Source organism: Misgurnus anguillicaudatus, chromosome 22 (assembly GCF_027580225.2).
Source record: "Misgurnus anguillicaudatus chromosome 22, ASM2758022v2, whole genome shotgun sequence".
NCBI classification, from domain to species: Eukaryota; Metazoa; Chordata; class Actinopteri; order Cypriniformes; family Cobitidae; genus Misgurnus; species Misgurnus anguillicaudatus.
Window position 1 is genome coordinate 50,122,950 of NC_073358.2, and position 17,975 is coordinate 50,140,924.

Below are 17,975 nucleotides of genomic sequence, written 5' to 3' on the forward strand. Positions count from 1 at the left end.
CAAATAATAGATTCGTGAGACCAAAGACTGTTGGTTAGATCAGTGGTTTTCAAACTGGGGGCCGGGACCCCCAGGGGGGCTGCAAGATGGTGCCAGGGGGGCCCCAGTTTTATGACATTTGATAAAATACATTCATTTATCATGAATTCTGTGTAATTCTGGGGGGGGGGGGTTGGGGGCGGAAAAAATGCACTGTACACAAGGGGGGCCGCACACTGAAAAAGTTTGGGAACCACTGGGTTAGATAACCAAAACTAAACTCATCTTTGACCATCAGACACACATATTAAAACCAGGGGATGAGGATACTCAATTGGGTAAACTAGCGCTGACACCCGCTGGTCATGCCTGGAACTCACAATTCTGATATCATCTAATTAAACATTTAAATAGGCGTTATCTTTACTAATTGATTGCAGATTTGAAGATTGAACATATATAATCTCGCCTAAAATAATTTTAAAAGAACATTTTCTTACCCAGAGACAGAAATATTGAGAAACTGTTTTGGCTTGCACTATGCACAACCCATTGCATGTACAACCTGGACAATTTACATTTCTTCAAAAAATGCATCTGTTTATAAATGTATAATATTTAAATTGATCTAAAATAGATGAATTATGGTCATCAAATGAATGCCAATGGTGTTTGGGACACCAACTCAAATGTCACTTGTTTATCCAAGCAACTTCATTCTTATTATACATTACGTACAACATGGAACATTTACATTTCTCCAAGGAAACAAACCCACATTTATTTATGAATGTATAATATTTTAATTGACCTAAAATGAACAATTCGTGGCCATCCAATGATTGGTAGCTTTAAATTATAAATGGAAACCAATACGACATTGATACGTGTATTTCACAACTCATTGCCTTAAGACATAACTACTGTTTTCAAGGGAACATTGGCCAAACTATACATTTTATAAGTGTATGTCTTTCCTTGGAACTGAACCCATGAAAACTTATGCTACAAACACCCCCATCTGTCTAAATTGAGGTGTTTTCATGTCATTTTTGTGCGTGTGCAAGAATGAGTAACAGATAGAGAATGCAATTTTGTGTGCATGCAACATACATTAAGCTGTAAATCTATACACTGTTTCCTGGGAATTGACCTTTAGTGCTGCTAATGCAATACACTACCAGTTGAGCTATAGAAACACCCCTGTCTATCTAATTACAGAAGAGAGAGCAGTAATTACAATTTTTTCATAGAAATTGACATGGGCAGGACCGTCCTACACGCGATGGTTGCCTGGGACCCCGCATTCTCAGGAACTGTCACTTTTTAAGCCTTGCCAATTTAATGCAAAGGAGAACATGCGTTGTGTGGAAAGTATTGTCTGCACACATCACGTTTTAGAGATGCGTTGATCAGTTTTCACCTGAATTCGCTGCTTTAAAAAAAATTACCCGCACCCGATTTACACATTACAATTAGTCTATTTTTTTGGTTTAAGCATGATGAAACAATCAATAAATGGTTAATTTTCAACAGCATATTCGGTGAGCTAATTTTTGGACAGATAAGCTACATTTTAAGAGACTTTAAGAGCATAAGAGACTTTTTACAAACATAAAACACAATATGCTTATTAGTATTTTTTTATTTATTGCTACTGTGAGTACACACTTAATTTCAATGTACATTCATTTGCTACCAACATGATCTCACAAAGTTCCGTGGGATAGTCACGGAATTTTGTGCTCATTTTTCCGTGACATTCTCACGGATCTCCGCATATTTCCGTGGTCCTGCCACGGACTTTCTTTTCCGTGGCATTCTCACGGATTGGTTACTCAACTGCTTTTTCCTATTTTCAAACCATTTTTGCTTCGGTTTAGGGTTAGATTTGGTGCTTGCGTTACTTTGTCACTGTAAGTATTGGTTTATACAATTTTTTCTGATGTATTCTTTTATATTTTCTAAACTTTAATCAATTGTCACCTGGCATTGGGGTTAGAGTTGGGTTTGGGTAGGGATGTCATTTTATGTAAATCTAACCCTAAACCGAAGCGACAATGGTAAGAAAATAGGACAAAACAGTTGAGTAACCAATCCGTGAGAATGCCACGGAAAAGAAAGTCCGTGGCAGGGCCACGGAAATATGCGGAGATCCGTGAGAATGTCACGGAAAAATGAGCACAAAATTCCGTGACTATGCCACGGAAATTCGTGAGATCAGGTTGTTTGCTACAGTGACGATAAAGAATTAAGAATTAAAAATCAAAGTTTTTATAGCCAAAAGAACTCCTTTCACTGTGAAGAACTTCAAAATAAAAGACATGAACATGACAACACCAAATCATTACAACACTGAGTAAATTTGCAACAGTATTTCACCAAAGTTTGGCTCTCTTTTAAGTGAATGTATGATAAAACAATATAACAAAGTTAATAAGTCAAACTGGAGTTTATTGTTTTTAAACGAGTCGTGTAGACTTATGTTCAAATATTCTTAGTTGAGTAAACGAAAAAATTACTTTTAATAAGTTGCCTAATTATCGTTATGACCTTTATGACCACCTACCTAATACGCTGTTCATCCTCTTTGTGCTGCCAAAGCAGAGCAAACATTTTTTATTATAATGTAAAAAGAATTGTCTTTTCAGTGATGCTGAAAATAAACAGCTTTTATATTAGTTTTATACAATGTCTATTACACAAAGTGTGAGCTAAGTACAGACTCTAAACCAGTGGCGGCCGATGACTTCTCTTCTGAGGTGCGCAAATTCAGAAGATGACAAAATTGGTGTTCGTTGCGTCATGTGAACCATGTGCATCAAGTGTCTTGTCAAAATACATGCATGCTGCACACGCATCGAAAGGGTTTATGATGAAAGAGATGCTCACGTTCACAAAATACTCGCAAGACCATCACTTGAGAGTGTAAGCGTCACTTTTATCATTGTTACGTGCTGTGTTGTTTGTCGGTTCTCTGTGTTTTTTGTTCTCTCCCCCTCTCTCTTTTTTCTCCACTATCTTAGATCCCTGCCATTGGACACCTTACCTGTCAGTCTTAATTATCTTGTGTGTCACTCATTGATCCACCAATCAACATCCAATCCCGCCTATTTAAACCTTCTATCATTCATTTATGCCAGTTCGTTCGTGTTGCTTTTGGATAAGGTGTTTTCTGATTTGCCTTGATGTGTTGTTTTTCTTGTATGTCAGTCTGTTCGTTTATCCCAGTTTTATAAGTCACTCATTTTGCGTTTGTACATTAGTGTTCATTTGCCCTGTGTTGCGTGACTTTGTTAATATTAGGGAAAGTGGACAGGTAAGAACGTCACGTGACATACATTGTGCAACACATAGGTTATTGTTACTGTATTAGACACACTAGGAGTGCGTCCCAACCTCTGTACGTTTTGTGTTTGGGTAGGTAGTGTAGGTTAGTTAGGGCGTCGTTCGAAGATTTATCTCGTTACCTTTTCATTTGTTTAGGTTAGAGAGTTTAATTCTAGTTAGTGCAGTTTTGTTTTGTTTATTTCTTTGTTTTGACAGCGCTCGTGCCCCTTTCCCCTTTTGTGTCTTTGTTACTTGTTAATGTAAATATTGTAAATACACTGTAAAAAGATTGACTGTAAATTCACAGTAAATTACTGGCAACCAGTTGCATTACTTTTACAGGAAGGTACAGTATGTAACTTCACAGTAAATTACTGTCATGCAGGTACTGTACTTTCACAGTATGTTACTGTGTCATTTTTATAGTAAATACTTGTGAAATGACAGCTGTATACCGTGATCTTACAGTAGTTAGTCCTCCATATTACTGTGATTTAGCAGTATGTTACTGTAATATTACGTTATTTTACTGTGAAATTACAAGTAATGTATTTTAGATTACTGTGATATAGCAGCATTATCCCATAGAATAAATGTATTTAGTCATTAAGTTACAGTTCATGGACTGCTATTTAGCAGTAGTCTGCTGTAGAATTACAGTGTTCACTGTAATGTTACTGGCTATATCAATATATTAAAATTAAAAAGATGTTAAATTCAAATAAACACAAAAACAATCGATTTCATACTTTTATTTTGTACATAACATATTATTACATATTATTATTACATATTATTCATTGACTATCTCAGATAGTATAAATAACATCAGAATAATAACTACACAGAATAATATTTCCTTTCGTGCATTGGAACACTGCTTACACTCTACAGCAGGGGTGGTCATTCCAGGTCCCTGAAGGCCACTGTCCTGCAAAGTCTAGCCCCAACCCCAACCAAACACACCTGAAAATCTCAATCAAAGGCTTCAGTATGACTTGGAAATGACATTGAGGTGTGTTTGATTAGGGCTGGAGCCAAACCCTGCAGGACAGCGGCCCCCAAAGACCAGGAATGCCCACCCCGCTCTACACTGTAAAAAACGGAACTTACATTTTTCAATTTAATCAACTTGAATTTACAATTCATTTAACTTCCCTGACCAATGAAGAGCCGCCACAAATTATAAAACTAAAGTAGTTAGCTTAAGTTATTTCAACTTTATTTTTTATAATTAATAGCAACTCCTCACCAGTCAAGAAAGTTGAAATAAACTGTAATTTAGAGTTAATTAAACTCAAAAAATAAGTGCAACAAATATTTTATTTTTACAATGTAGACTGACATTCACTAATTTCTTCATGTATCTTTATGTAACAGACACAATATAGAACAGGGGTCTCCAACCTTTTTGTGAGCAAGGACTACCACAATGGATAAAACATTCTGGAGGGCTAACTTTTGATATAGTCTACTCAAAACTTTTTTTGTTTTACTTGTTGATTTTATTTCATTGTACTTTTTGATATGTTTTTGTATTGTTTAAAATTGTAACATATGTAAACCAAGCCAAGTCAATATAAAAAATATGTAATCAACAAATATTACAATTGAGACTATTAATAGAATGTGATTTGGTGGGCACCTCACAGACTCTGTGCGGGCTACCTGCTGCCCATGGGCACCACGTTGGAGACTCCTGATATAGAACATTGTAAGAGTACAAAGTGTACAATCGCCTCTAGCTAAACAAAGAACTAGTATTTGTGACACACTAGACTGACATCCATTCAAGTCATAAGTTTTCTAATCAGTGTACAGACTTGCAGCTTGTTGTTTCTGTCCTTTCTGCCTGTCTGTCTCCGAATTAATGCCCAAGAAGCACCTATAAACAAAAAGGAAGAGAGAAAAGCTGTTAGTTTTTTTCAAGTGGGATGCAGTACAGAGCAAACTAAAGTTAGCTCAGTTTGGACAAGGTGGTCCAACAAAGCTGGTCAAAGACTTTTGCACAGTAGTGTGTATGTATGTATGTATATATACAGTATATTACAGCTGTTAACGGTGACAGTATTTAACCACCGCGATGGTAATGCACCAATTTACTGCGGTGCGGTGGTTATAGAATGTTTGTATGTTTGTCCACACGCGCATTGATAAATATAGGCTTATATATAATATAGGCTTTTAATATAAAAATGTAAATGAGGATCAGATATACGTTTCTTAACAAACATATGTGTTAATAGCCAATTTATTTTTCAATCGGTGGGTGGTCTTCACAACGTCAAGTAATAGGGGATTATCATGCTTCCGTGTTTTTTGGGCGGGACTTGTCAACTTTGTGCATGTCCACTTCTGGTGCAGTTATGTTAGGTATATAACATCCTGTTAGGCAGTGGTAAAATAAGGCCGCTGACACACTGGCGCGCTACAGCTGCAGTAGGTGACATAGAGGGATGTCGCCGACAGACCAGGCATAAATATAATGCCTACTGATAAAGGACACAGTTAACAGGTGCAATATTTGAAAATCGATATATATATATATATAAATTTAAATTACACTTATATCTGAATTTATGTCAATCTATAGACTTTCAAACATCAAAATGTCATTAATTATTATGTATTTGTGTACAAAATTAAATTTAAACATATTTTCCTATTCTATTTTGCCTGGAAACGCTTCCAACAGGCTTGCGTGTCACATGAAAAAAGGCGTCGGTTCTATTTCTAGCATGCACTCGTTTTCCGCACAGCTCGAGCCGCGCCTGAGACGCACATCTCAAGCAGGCACTCTGCAAGCTCTAACCTGTTAACATGGGAGCCGAATTAAAAACGGACACGCCACGCAGCTGAGACGCTTATGCCACGCTTCCAGTGTGTCACCGGCCTAAGTTAATGAAGTATTTTATTTTAAGTAAATTTTCCATGTATTTGTACTTTACTTAAAGTAATAGTCTACTCATTTTCAATATTACAATATGTTATTACCTTAACTAAGAACAGTTCATACATCCCTCTATCATCTTAGTGCGTGCACGTAAGCGCTGGAACGCGCTGCTTAACTTCGATAGCATTTAGCTTAGCCCCATTCATTCAATGCTACCACCCAGAGACAAAGCCAGAAGCGACCAAACACATCAACGCTTTTCCTATTTAAGACGAGTAGTTATACAAAAAAGTTTGGTGGTACAAAATAAAACGTAGCGCTTTTCTAAGCGGATTTAAAAGAGGAACTAAATTGTATGGCGTAATAGCACTTTTGGGAGTACTTCGACTCGGCGCAGTAACACTCTCCCTCTCCCATTATGAGGTTGTTTACACTTGGCATTAACATGTGTTTTCGTCGATCAGATCACAAGTGGGCGACGTTAATGCCAGGTGTAAATGGTGTTCAAAACGTTTTGAGCTCGTCCACTTTCGACCACTTTCAACCACATCCAGAGGTGGTCGAAACCACTTTCGATCGGATCGCTTTGGAGTTGCGGAACGCACATGTGGTTGAATGCGTTCGAACAGCCACACGCGACCGCCTTCTCTCTGCCCATTTATCTAATCTGAGGTATTAAACACAAGTTTTACGTCTTTTTTGACTTCTGGCGTGAACATTCGGTGAATAGCGCTATTTTTAGCCTTTCACTGATAAAACTAAGCGGCTGATCTCCGTAGTTTCGTTTTGAAAGCATGTGAAAGTTGCGCGATCCTATTTTATCAATTGCGCTGAAAATTCAAAGAAAGCTCTTACATACTCATGTACAAAACACTGTGCAGCATGTTTACTTGCTAAATAAGCACTGCACTCCGACATAATACTAGTTTGCGTCCATTTAAACTCATAATTACTCCCGCTCGGGTTTGAATGACAGCAGAGAGATCGCCCACCGTCTGACAGACCACCCCCTCATAGTATTCAGCACAGAAGCGGTCAAAAGTAGACAAAAGAGACGGATTTAAATACCAGGTGTAAACGTAATGTGTCTCTCTCGTCCACTTGTGATCCGATCGATGAAAACACATCTTAATACCAAGTGTAAACAGCCCCTATGAGAGGGAGAAGGGGAGCAGATTTTTCAGGCGAGTTGAAGTACTCCCAAAAGTGCTATTACACCATACAATATAGTTCCTCTTTTAAATCCGCTTAGAAAAGCGCTACGTTTTATTTTGTACCACCAAACTTTTTCGTATAACTACTCGTCTTAAATAGGAAAAACGTTGATGTGTTTGGTCACTTCTAACTTTATCTCTGAGTGGTACCATTGAATGAATGGGGCTAAGCTAGATGCTGTCGAAGTGTGGCAGCGTGCTCCAGCGCTGGCGTGCGCGCACGCAGATGATGGAGGGATGTATCAACTCTTCTTGGTTGGGGTAATAACACATTTTAATATTGAAAATGACTAGACTATTCCTTTAAGTATAATCTATAGTACATACTTTTGACTTTTACTTTGTTACATTTTGCAACAAATTATCTGTACTTTTACTTTACTACATTTCTACAACACCATCGTTTCTTTACGTACCTATTCCTGTTATAATGTTATGCGATCTGACGAGCGTAGGCTACGCGTCAGTTTTCATATGTACTTTTGCGTGCCAAAGAAGTAGCAGCTTGCTCAGTTAACCCACAAATAAAGAAGAAACAGCAGCTTGTTGTGTATGTTTTGAGAAGACTAGCAGTGATGGAAATAAAAAGCCAGTGACTTTTTTTGCAGTTTGAGTTAAATCACTCCTCAAATTGACCCTTCTTTGTTCTCACCATCGCAAACGGATATAGAATGTTTCAGCAGTAACAACATAAACAAGCGGCTGTCGTGGTCCGCACGTAACTTCCGGTAAACTCCGCTAAGAACAAATAACAACAAAGTTCTTTAAACTTAGTTTATTTATATAACAAGCAAAAAAACAACAACACATAGATTACATAGGAAACCAAAACATTTGTCATTTTCGACGAGGCATTTGTTCAAGAGATCAGTTTAGCAACTAGTCAGACCATTAAAAAAACGAAACCGGAAGTAAAGGTCGGATCCAGACGCGTATTTTGTGCATCCGATGAAACCGTCTATACCTATGACGCAGGATTTTTTTTAGCTGACGGGAAGGATTCTAGTGGACCAATCACAGCGCTTGTGGACCTTGTAGATCTGACGCGTCACGCGCTGTTAAAATTTTGGCAATTTTATAATTAAAATTTCTATGCAAAGCTACGCACAGGCTACGGATTACCTACGGCCTAGCTACGGTGTAGTCCCTTTAAGGGATAGTTCATCTTAAAATTAATTTTTAATGTTTGTCGGCTTACCCCCGGGCCATCTAGGATTTGGGTGACTTTGTTTTTTCAGTGGAACACAAATGTGGATTTGTGGCTGCGGCCTTTTTAGTCTGTCGGTCGTGTAATGCAAGTGGATGGTGGAACAATCTGAGAGAGAAAAAATGCACAGAGATCCAAATTAAACCCTGCGGCTCGTGACGGCGCTTCGGTGTCCTAAGACACGAAACGGTATATTTGTGGGAGAAACTGAACAGTATTTATATCATTTTTTATAGGGCTGCACGATAGATCGCATGTGATTGTCACGCGCCCCTGTTCAGTGAAGCCGGTTCCTTGATTAGTAGTAAATCACTATTAGCTGCTTTTAGATGGAGTGACATTAACTACATAGAGCCGTAGTTCACTGAAAAGTTGACAATATTACATTCATAATCGCATGCGGTATATCGTGCAGCCCTAAATTTTTACCTCTAATACAACACTATACCCAAAGCAATATGCACATACATATCACCGTCTGATTCTTGTAATGTTTAATGGTGGGATGCGAAACAACTTCATAGGTGCATACCGCCACCTACTGTATTGGGTGCACGGCATGAGGGCCCATATACACTATACGGGGCTCCCGATACAGTAGGTGGGGGTATGCACCTATGAAGTTGTTTCGCAACCCGCCATTAAACATTACAGGAATCAGACAGTGATGTGTACGCACGTATTGCTTTGGGTATAGTGTTGTATTAGAGGTAAAAAATTATATAAATAGTGTTCGGTTTCTCGCACAAACCAATCATTTCGTGTCTTAGGACATCAATGTGTCTGCATGAGCCGTAGAGTTTAATTTGGATTTGTCTGTGTATGTTTTTTTTTCTCTCAGATTTTGTTACCATCCACTCGCATTATACAACTTACAGACTGAAACGATTGGAGTTAAAAATCTATATTTGTGTTCTACTGAAAAAACAAAGTCACCTACATCTTGGATGGCCTGGGGGTATGCTTATAAACAAAAATTTTATTTTAAGATGAACTATCCATTTAAGCCCATGTTATAGCTATGCTGTAGGTTATCCGTAGCCTGAGCATAGCTTTGGGTAGCCTGACGTGCCCTCGCCAAATTATTAAAGGAATAGTCTACTCATTTTCAACACCAAAATATGTCATTACCTCAACCAAGAATTGCCGACACATCCCTCCACCATCTGTGCGCGCGCACGCAAGCGCCGGAGCGCGCCGCGACACCCCGACAGCATCCAGCCCAGCCCCATTCACTCAATGGTACCATTTAGAGATAGAGTTTGAAGTGACCAAACACATCAACGTTTTTCCTATTTAAGACGAGTAGTTATACGAGCAAGCTTGGTGGCACAAAACAAAACGCAGCGCCTCTCCAAGCAGATTCAAAAGAGGAACTATATTTTATGGCGTAATAGCACTTTTGGGAGTACTTCGACTCCCCTGAAAAGTCCGCTCCCCTTCTCCCTCTCATAATGGGAGAGGGAGGGTGTTACTGAGGCGAGTCGAAGTACTCCCAAAAGTGCTATTACGCCATAAAATGTAGCTCCTCTTTTAAATCCGCTTAGAAAAGCGCTACGTTTTATTTTGTACCACCAAACTTGCTCGTATAACTACTCGTCTTAAATAGGAAAAACGTTGATGTGTTTGGTCACTTCTAACTTTATCTCTAAATGGTACCATTGAATGAATGGAGCTAAGCTAAATGCTATCGAAGCGTCGCAGCGCGCTCCAGCGCTTACGTGCACGCACACAGATGATAGAGGGATGTATCAACAATTCTTATTTAAGGTAATAACATATTTTAATATTGAAAATGAGTAGACTATTCCTTTAACAGCGCGTCAGTTCTACACGGACAGCAAGCACTGTGACTGGTCAACTAGAACCTTTCCTGTCTGGTAAAAAAAACTGTGTCATAGGTATTTCTGTTAGCGCCAGTGAGAACAAAGATGGGCCAAGTTGAGGAGTGTTTATTTACTTCCATCATTGCTGGTCTTCTCAAAACATACACAAGTTGCTGTTCTTCTTCGTTTGTGGGTTAACTGGGCAAGCTGCTTCTTCTTTGGCGGTTGAGCTTCTACTGTGGTTACACGCGTGGATACTGACTACCAGCGGTCTGCATGTGGATTTGCATGTTGACGCAGGCGACTACGCAGAAGTGCATACGAAAACCGACATGTTACCTACACCAATGCGGCTAAGCTGTAGGACCTACACATAACTATAATGAACCCTTTACGCACAACTATTACACTCTTATATTTTACGTCTAGCTGGTGCAACCGGACCCAGAAGACTAGAAAGGCAATATACAAGTACAGTGCATTTACCCAAAAATAATAGACTTAATGCTAATTTAAGGGTAAAATATATATTTACATTAAAGGAACATGCTCACATTTTGGGAATTTAGCTTATTTACTGTATCCCCCAGGTGAAAAAGAAGTACACTTCCATGGTGTACTTGGGGTGCTCTATTTGTGTGCACTAGTTTTGTACTTAATATACTAAAAAATGTTCTCTGGTACTTGAGATGATCTTGGGAACATCTTATTGCGCTTTTCCATTGCATAGTACCCCACGGTTTAGTTTAGTTTGGGTCGGGTCAGCTCACCTCACTTTGGCATGGTTAGCTTTTCCATCGAGTTTAGTATCACTTCGCAGTGGGAGGGATAATAGGCGTGTCGTTATATTTGCGCTGCATACTGCTGTGACATCATACAAGTAAGAGCGTTGTTGTACATTCCCATACATCATTTATTTCTCAGTCCGCCACAAAATTAAAATTGGCAACCACAAATAGATGTTTGCACATCGCGTTTATCACTACCTCTGTCTCATATGACAGTTTCTGTTCAAACACCAGTGGCGTCAGCCGACGGTGCTCCGCTGAGCCTCATATAGTTGCATTTAAGCATCTATGCGAACGTGCGCGTCGCGAATGGTCCGCCACAAACTGCAAGAATGGAAAAAACTGTTATGGTGTCCCTGATTCTGTGGATGTTTTTATCGCTAAAAGGGAGTTTGGAAACTTAGCAGAGCACAGAAGACAACATGTTTGCTCGAGACAGCGCAAGCTAGCACACTGAGGTAAAGCTATACTTTACATATAGTGATGACGCTGTAGTGACGATTCTGTCAGACCAATCAGTGATCTACAGTGTTTTCGTGTCACATTTGGTATCAGCTCGGGTCGCTTGGAACCCCAACCGAGGTGGTACGAAAAAAGTATCGGGTACCATTTTGTGCACCTAATGGAAAAGCTCCCAAAAGTAAGCTGACCCGACCCAAACTAAACCAAACCGTGGGGTACTATGCAATGGAAAAGCGCCATAAGTGTACTTCACTGTGCTATTTTGAGACACCATAAATATGAACTAAAATGTATTTTAAAAATGTATTTAGGTACCACTTGTAGTAAACTTCAACAGATCTTTGTATGAAAGTTGGGTTCAAGTTTAATACAGGTGTTAAATAAATTCATTTTTAATACAGAGATAGTATGTTAAAAGTGCATTTTAGTTTAAATTCATGGTGTCTCAAAATAGCACAGTGAAGTACACTTAGATACTCTTAAGAACATCTTAAAAAGTACTAAAAACGAACTTTTAGTAGGTACAAAATTAGTGTGCGAAAATAGAGCACTTTAAGTATATTATGAAAGTGTACTACTTTTTCACCTGGGCCAGAGTTAGATAAGTCCATACATATCTTTCCCATCTCCGTGCGTGCTGTAACTATGCCTGACGCAGCCCCCGCTAGCTTAGCACAAAGACTGGAAGTGAATGGCTCCAGCTAGCATACTGCTCCCAATAAGTGACAAAATAACGAGAACAATTTCCTATTTATGTGTTGGGATTTGTATAGAAACACCGTGTACAAATAACAAGGTCATATGAGACACAGCCACCTTTTAACAGTATACATACTGGGAACTATATTCTCAGAAGGCAAAGCACTGCTACTTGGGCGGAGTGATTTGCTCGCAGCACCTGAGAAGCCCCCTGGTGAGGAGCAGAGAGTTTGGTCAGAGTCGTGCAAATCACTCCGCCCAAGTAGCAGTGCTTCGCCTTCTGAGAATATAGTTCCCAGTATGTATACTGTTAAAAGATCGCTGTGTCTCATATGACCTTGTTAATTGTACACGGTGTGCTTATACAAATAAATAGGAAATTGTTCACGTTAACTTACTTTGTCAATTATAGGGAGCAGTTTGCTAGCTGGGGCCATTCACTTCCAGTCTTTGTGCTAAGCTAAGCTAGCGGGGGCTGCGTTAGACAGAGTTACAGCACGCACGGAGAAGAGAAAGGTATGTATGGACTTCTCTAACTCTGGGGGATACGGTGAATAAGCTAAATTCCCAAAATGTGTGCATGTTCCTTTAACATTAAGCACAATGGTATCATTGGGCTCGTTGAAGTTTGCCATCAGAAAGAGAAGAATGAATGCAGCCTAGACAAAACATCTTTACCCCGTTGATGATAGTTGACTCCTTGGACGAACTTCAGAATGTTATTGTAGTTGTTATCCAGGGCTTCTCGAAACTTTACTCTTCTGAGTGATGTCCCCATCCTTGTGAAGTGTGGAAAAAATACCTGGAAACAATGAAGAAGGCTTCACTTTTCATGTTGTATACGTTAATGCAGGTTCACACACATGAAAGTTACTAAGCACTACTGAACAATATATACAGATTAGTTAAAATGTGAAACTATAGGGCAGGACAACTAGGGTGTCATCCTTAAAATGAACTGTGTGTGTAGTTAGAAATCTCACCACCATGTAGTCAGTTCTGCTCATAAATAAAAACACCATCACAAGACAATGTTTAAAACGTATGAATTACCTACAGCTGGAAATCACATTAACGTTCGTGTAAGTTACTTGCAAAAACACAGATGACTCTGAAAAGTTTAAATGTTTTTAAATCAATGCGGTGCGGACGCGCCGGAAAAAACGAGCAGATAGCAATGAGTCGGCGGACCACCGGCGGTGCTCTGGCGGCAGTAAGCGTCATAAAGGGCGTAATCGCAAACAGGTCACGGCGAACCGCCGCGGCAGCCGCTTTTGCATAAATTAAGCAGTCGGTCCGCCGGCTGCATGCTGGCGGCATCTCGCAACAAATGAGAGTGACGTATTCGGCGGCAAAAGTTTCATCCCCGCCAGCGGAACGCACCTATAGCCGACAGCTTGGGGCTGGCGGCATAAAGAAGCCATGCGGATATTTTTGCTATCATGCGTCGCTTCGCCTATATTTGAAATAACGAACTTGAGCGCGCAAAAGACGCGATATGAATCACCCCTTAAAATGTCTTAAAACATTGACATACGCACTTAGTTTATTTTTAAGGTAACGCGGCAGATAACCGCTGCTCCGTATCTCTCTCACACACCTCTATGTTAACGTTAAGTTATATTTTGAAATGAATTTACGTCTGCCCTAATCCACGACACCATGACCTGGTTTCACTGAAACCGGGCATATAAATTAAGTTAATTTTTCTATCTGATAATAACGGCCATAATGTTCGTATAAGCCACAGTTTACCTCATAACTTTACTCCCCAGTGGATACCGCAGAAAGATGCTGTGAAGGAAGAAAAAGAGAGAAAGCTGTTAGCTTAGCACTAAGAAAAGCTCAAGTTAACAAATAATGTTTTATTTTTAATAAAGCTCCTAAAAGGTCTCACAGTAACACTACCAACATCTGTTCATTGCTTTATTTTTAAATTCAGCGGTTCAACCCACGCGAAACCTACAAATAACGACATTTGGATAATACTCCATGCACTATGACATATATTTTGAAAATAAATCAATCATTTATTTGACAAAATTTGACATTTTAACACTTACCACAGAATCCGTTGGATGAGACCGCAGAGATGAGAGAACCAAAACAGATAGCGCGCGTCGGAACTTACAGCCGTTCCCTGTGATTTCGCCGATGGCATTATTTTCAAAATAAAAGTCTGAATACTGTACTATATTGTGAAATGTCACAGCTAAAGCCTGTGACATGCTAATGATGTAATTTACTGTGAAATATCACAGTTACATCTTGTGAAATCCCGGAAATTTTTTACAGTGTATTATTCATCACCTTTTGTCACCGCCACTGAACCCTTGTGTATAAATAAATCACAGTTTTGTGTCCTTGTCTTTAACTGCCATATACACACCAAAATAAACGTTATAATCAAAAAAGTAACACGTTACTGTAATCTGATTACTTTTTCCAAGTAAAGAGTAAAGTAAGGGATTACAATTGCAAAACCAATAATTAGATTACTGCGTTATTTAACCTTGATTTTGTTTCGTGAGACTGTCTCGTGACGTGACGTGAGTCAAGTGACAATGACGTATGACCGCCGCGCCGTCAGTCAGTGTAGTGTTGAACATGAAGAGACAACATTGAGCGCAGAAGAGAACAAGACCATGCAGCGTTTAATGCTTGAAAGTACCAACGTTTTTAAAAAGTAACTTAGTAAAGTAACTAGTAAAGTAGCTAATTACTTATGAAAATAAGTAATCAGTAAAGTAACTGGATTACTTTCTTGGAGAAGTAATCAGTAATCAGTAACTAATTACTATTTCCAAGTAACTTGACCAACACTGGTTACATCTCTTCCATACTCTTAAACACCATCGGGGATCGTAACAATCATAAACTTTAGACGCGTGTGCAGCAGGCACTTATTTTGACAAGACGCATGATGCACATGACGAGCCACACACGACAGGCTAAATACATGTTGTGACGAGATTCGCATTGTGCGCCCTCGAAAAAGAAGCCACCGGCCGACACTGTCGACAGTATGATAAGAAGTGTTCTGGGTTGTTGTATATGTCATATATAGTTGTTGTATATATGTGATATATAAGCTACAGTAAACGTGACTTTAAACTTTTGAAGGATAGTATAGATAGGGCCATGACCAATATGCTCTTATATGTGAAAGGAGAATGAATGTGTGTGAGAGTGCCAGAATGAATAATGTCTTGTTTGGCTTTTCATACTGAAACGTTGCAAGTGTGTTAAGAAACTCTTTAACTGTTTAATGATTAAGCATTTAATATCATGCATATTTCTGTTGTAGTTCCTTTTAAGCTGTTGTAGTGCCTTTAGGCTACAAATAAAAATGCTGTTAAACATGTAGTTATTTGCCCAGATTAATGTTAACATATTACAGTATGTGAAGTATTTTGTCCAATAAACAACAACAACAACAACTGTATGGCATTAAAAATATATTTCTCTTTATTTTAAAAGCATATTTTTATATTTTGGATAGTTCTTAAATTAGAGAGGTTTTCCATCTCTTAAATATCTGACATTAAATGATAAATTATTTTAACCTTTAACTTCTTTTGCTGTTGCTCTTGATTACTTTTTCAAATTATTATTTGTTGAAATGTAAAATTTCATAGATTAACTACCCATAGTGTAAACTCACAATTGTTTAAATATATGTGATTTATGTCATTTGGCCTTACAAATGCACTCATTTTTTTTCTAAAGAAATCAGTGGAAAACCTAAAAAAAATATTTTCATCTAAAGGCATATTCTTACTTTTTTTTATTATTATTTTTGCACAAATTATTGTGAAAACATATTAAGTTTTCATTGGATAACTAAAATTGTATTTAATAAAGTTTCTGAAGTGTATGATTTGGTCTGGATAATGAAAATCAGCCAGTAAGATCTCAGAATAGATGTCAACGTTTTCATTGTTGTTTAAAAAGCATCTCAGTGTAAGATCTCAATATGCTAAATGATAATAAATGATAACATCTCTGCAAATTCTAGTTAAAGTGTAACTACACTGAAGATGCTGTAACATATCTTTAAAAGATGATTTAACAGTTTGAATACTTTTACTTTATTCAACATAATTCCCAAATATCAATTTGTGTTATTCCATGGCTTTGATGTGTTTCCCATAAATCCCACAATAATTTTATGGTTTTTTACACCATGATTTAAGAGTATCATCACAATATTACACATAACCAAACTACATTTTAATGTCAATATCAAATCTTTATTTCAGGACATGATATATTTAACACAGAAAAAATATGTTGTTTATTTATTTCCAGATTTCAAGCACTGAAACAGTTCATCCAGTTTCATACAAACTCACACCCACATTGTCATTCATCATTACAACAGTCAAAATGACACAAGATGTCGTTCTCTTAATTATTTTGACCGAAATGTTGCTTTGAAAATGTTAGAAAATGTTAGTGCCATGATCAGCTCTTACTTAAAAATGTATGATTATTTTAGTTACTACTTAATTTTGTATCTAAAATCTTTTTTTAAATCTTTTTTCCAGACAAATCATTATTGGGGCAGTCTGCAGAATACAGACAGACTAAATTGGTGCTTAGAAGATGAGAGTAAACAAACACTTTATAATAATGTTGTATTTGTTAATATTACAGTTAATGCACAATGAACTAACATGAACAACTGCACTGGACTATCTAACATGAACAAAAAATAATAAATGCTGAAAAACGATATTGTTTATTATGTTAGCTCATAATGTTAACAAATGCAATCGTATTGTAAGTGTTACCAAAAATATGTAAGGACTTGGCTCCTTTAAAAAATTAAATATCATTGACTTTGAACCTCTTTAAGTTTTATAAAATAATTTAGAGATATCATTTTTCAGATTTGAAATACAAAGTCAAGCGTTCTCCTCGGTGCTCGGGCCCTAATAATTGCCTATAAAGTTTAAAATGTAATAATTAATAAATGTGTGTTTGTCCTATAGCTATTATTACACAATAATTACAATATATGTCTACATTTATATTAACAAATTGTAGCTATCAAAATATAATGCATGCAGTTTTAATACATGCTCTTATGCTGACCAATTATTGAATCAAAAATAAAATTACAGTATAAACAGTAAGATTGTGAAATATTATTAAACCTTAAAATAATAAATTCATTACTTTCTTATTTTTTAAGTTTTATTAACTGGTCATTTCTATTGACCTGTAAATAGATTTCTACTTAATATTTAACATTTCGACTAATAAGTTGCTTATAACAAGAAGTTATAAATGGCTTATTTTATTGTGAAAACATATGTTGCCATAATTGAGTATCACATAACTTTTTACAGTGTTGTATATATTTAATTCATTTCTGTGATTGCAAATTTACATTTTCAGCCTCATTACTTCAAAGTAAGAAAGTCCTTCAGTAATCGGTCTGATTTGATGCTCAAGTAACATGTATTTGCATAATCAATGTGCAGATTAGGATAACACTGCATAGTGTACACTGTATAAATGAAATAATATAGACTCATCTTTGTGTTAAAGCTGTGTTGTTTGATTAAG

General features: G+C 37.5%; 1 protein-coding gene and 1 long non-coding RNA gene across 5 annotated transcripts in view; one reads left to right on the top strand and one right to left on the bottom strand.

Annotated features, from left to right (window-relative positions):
* Positions 1 to 17,975, top strand: part of LOC129439605 (polyunsaturated fatty acid 5-lipoxygenase-like) — a 260,317-nt gene that overhangs the window by 102,794 nt on the left and 139,548 nt on the right. The window lies entirely within an intron of this gene.
* Positions 4,047 to 14,546, bottom strand: LOC129451377 (uncharacterized). 4 transcript variants are annotated; one of them, XR_012365427.1, is made up of 5 exons: positions 14,462 to 14,485; positions 14,296 to 14,360; positions 14,154 to 14,192; positions 13,077 to 13,200; positions 4,047 to 5,194 (listed from the first exon to the last, which is right to left on the bottom strand). It is a non-coding gene; the product is annotated as an uncharacterized lncRNA (long non-coding RNA). The 4 variants fall into 4 exon arrangements; XR_012365425.1 differs by having other exon boundaries at positions 14,296 to 14,546; XR_012365426.1 differs by lacking the exon at positions 14,296 to 14,360 and having other exon boundaries at positions 14,462 to 14,541.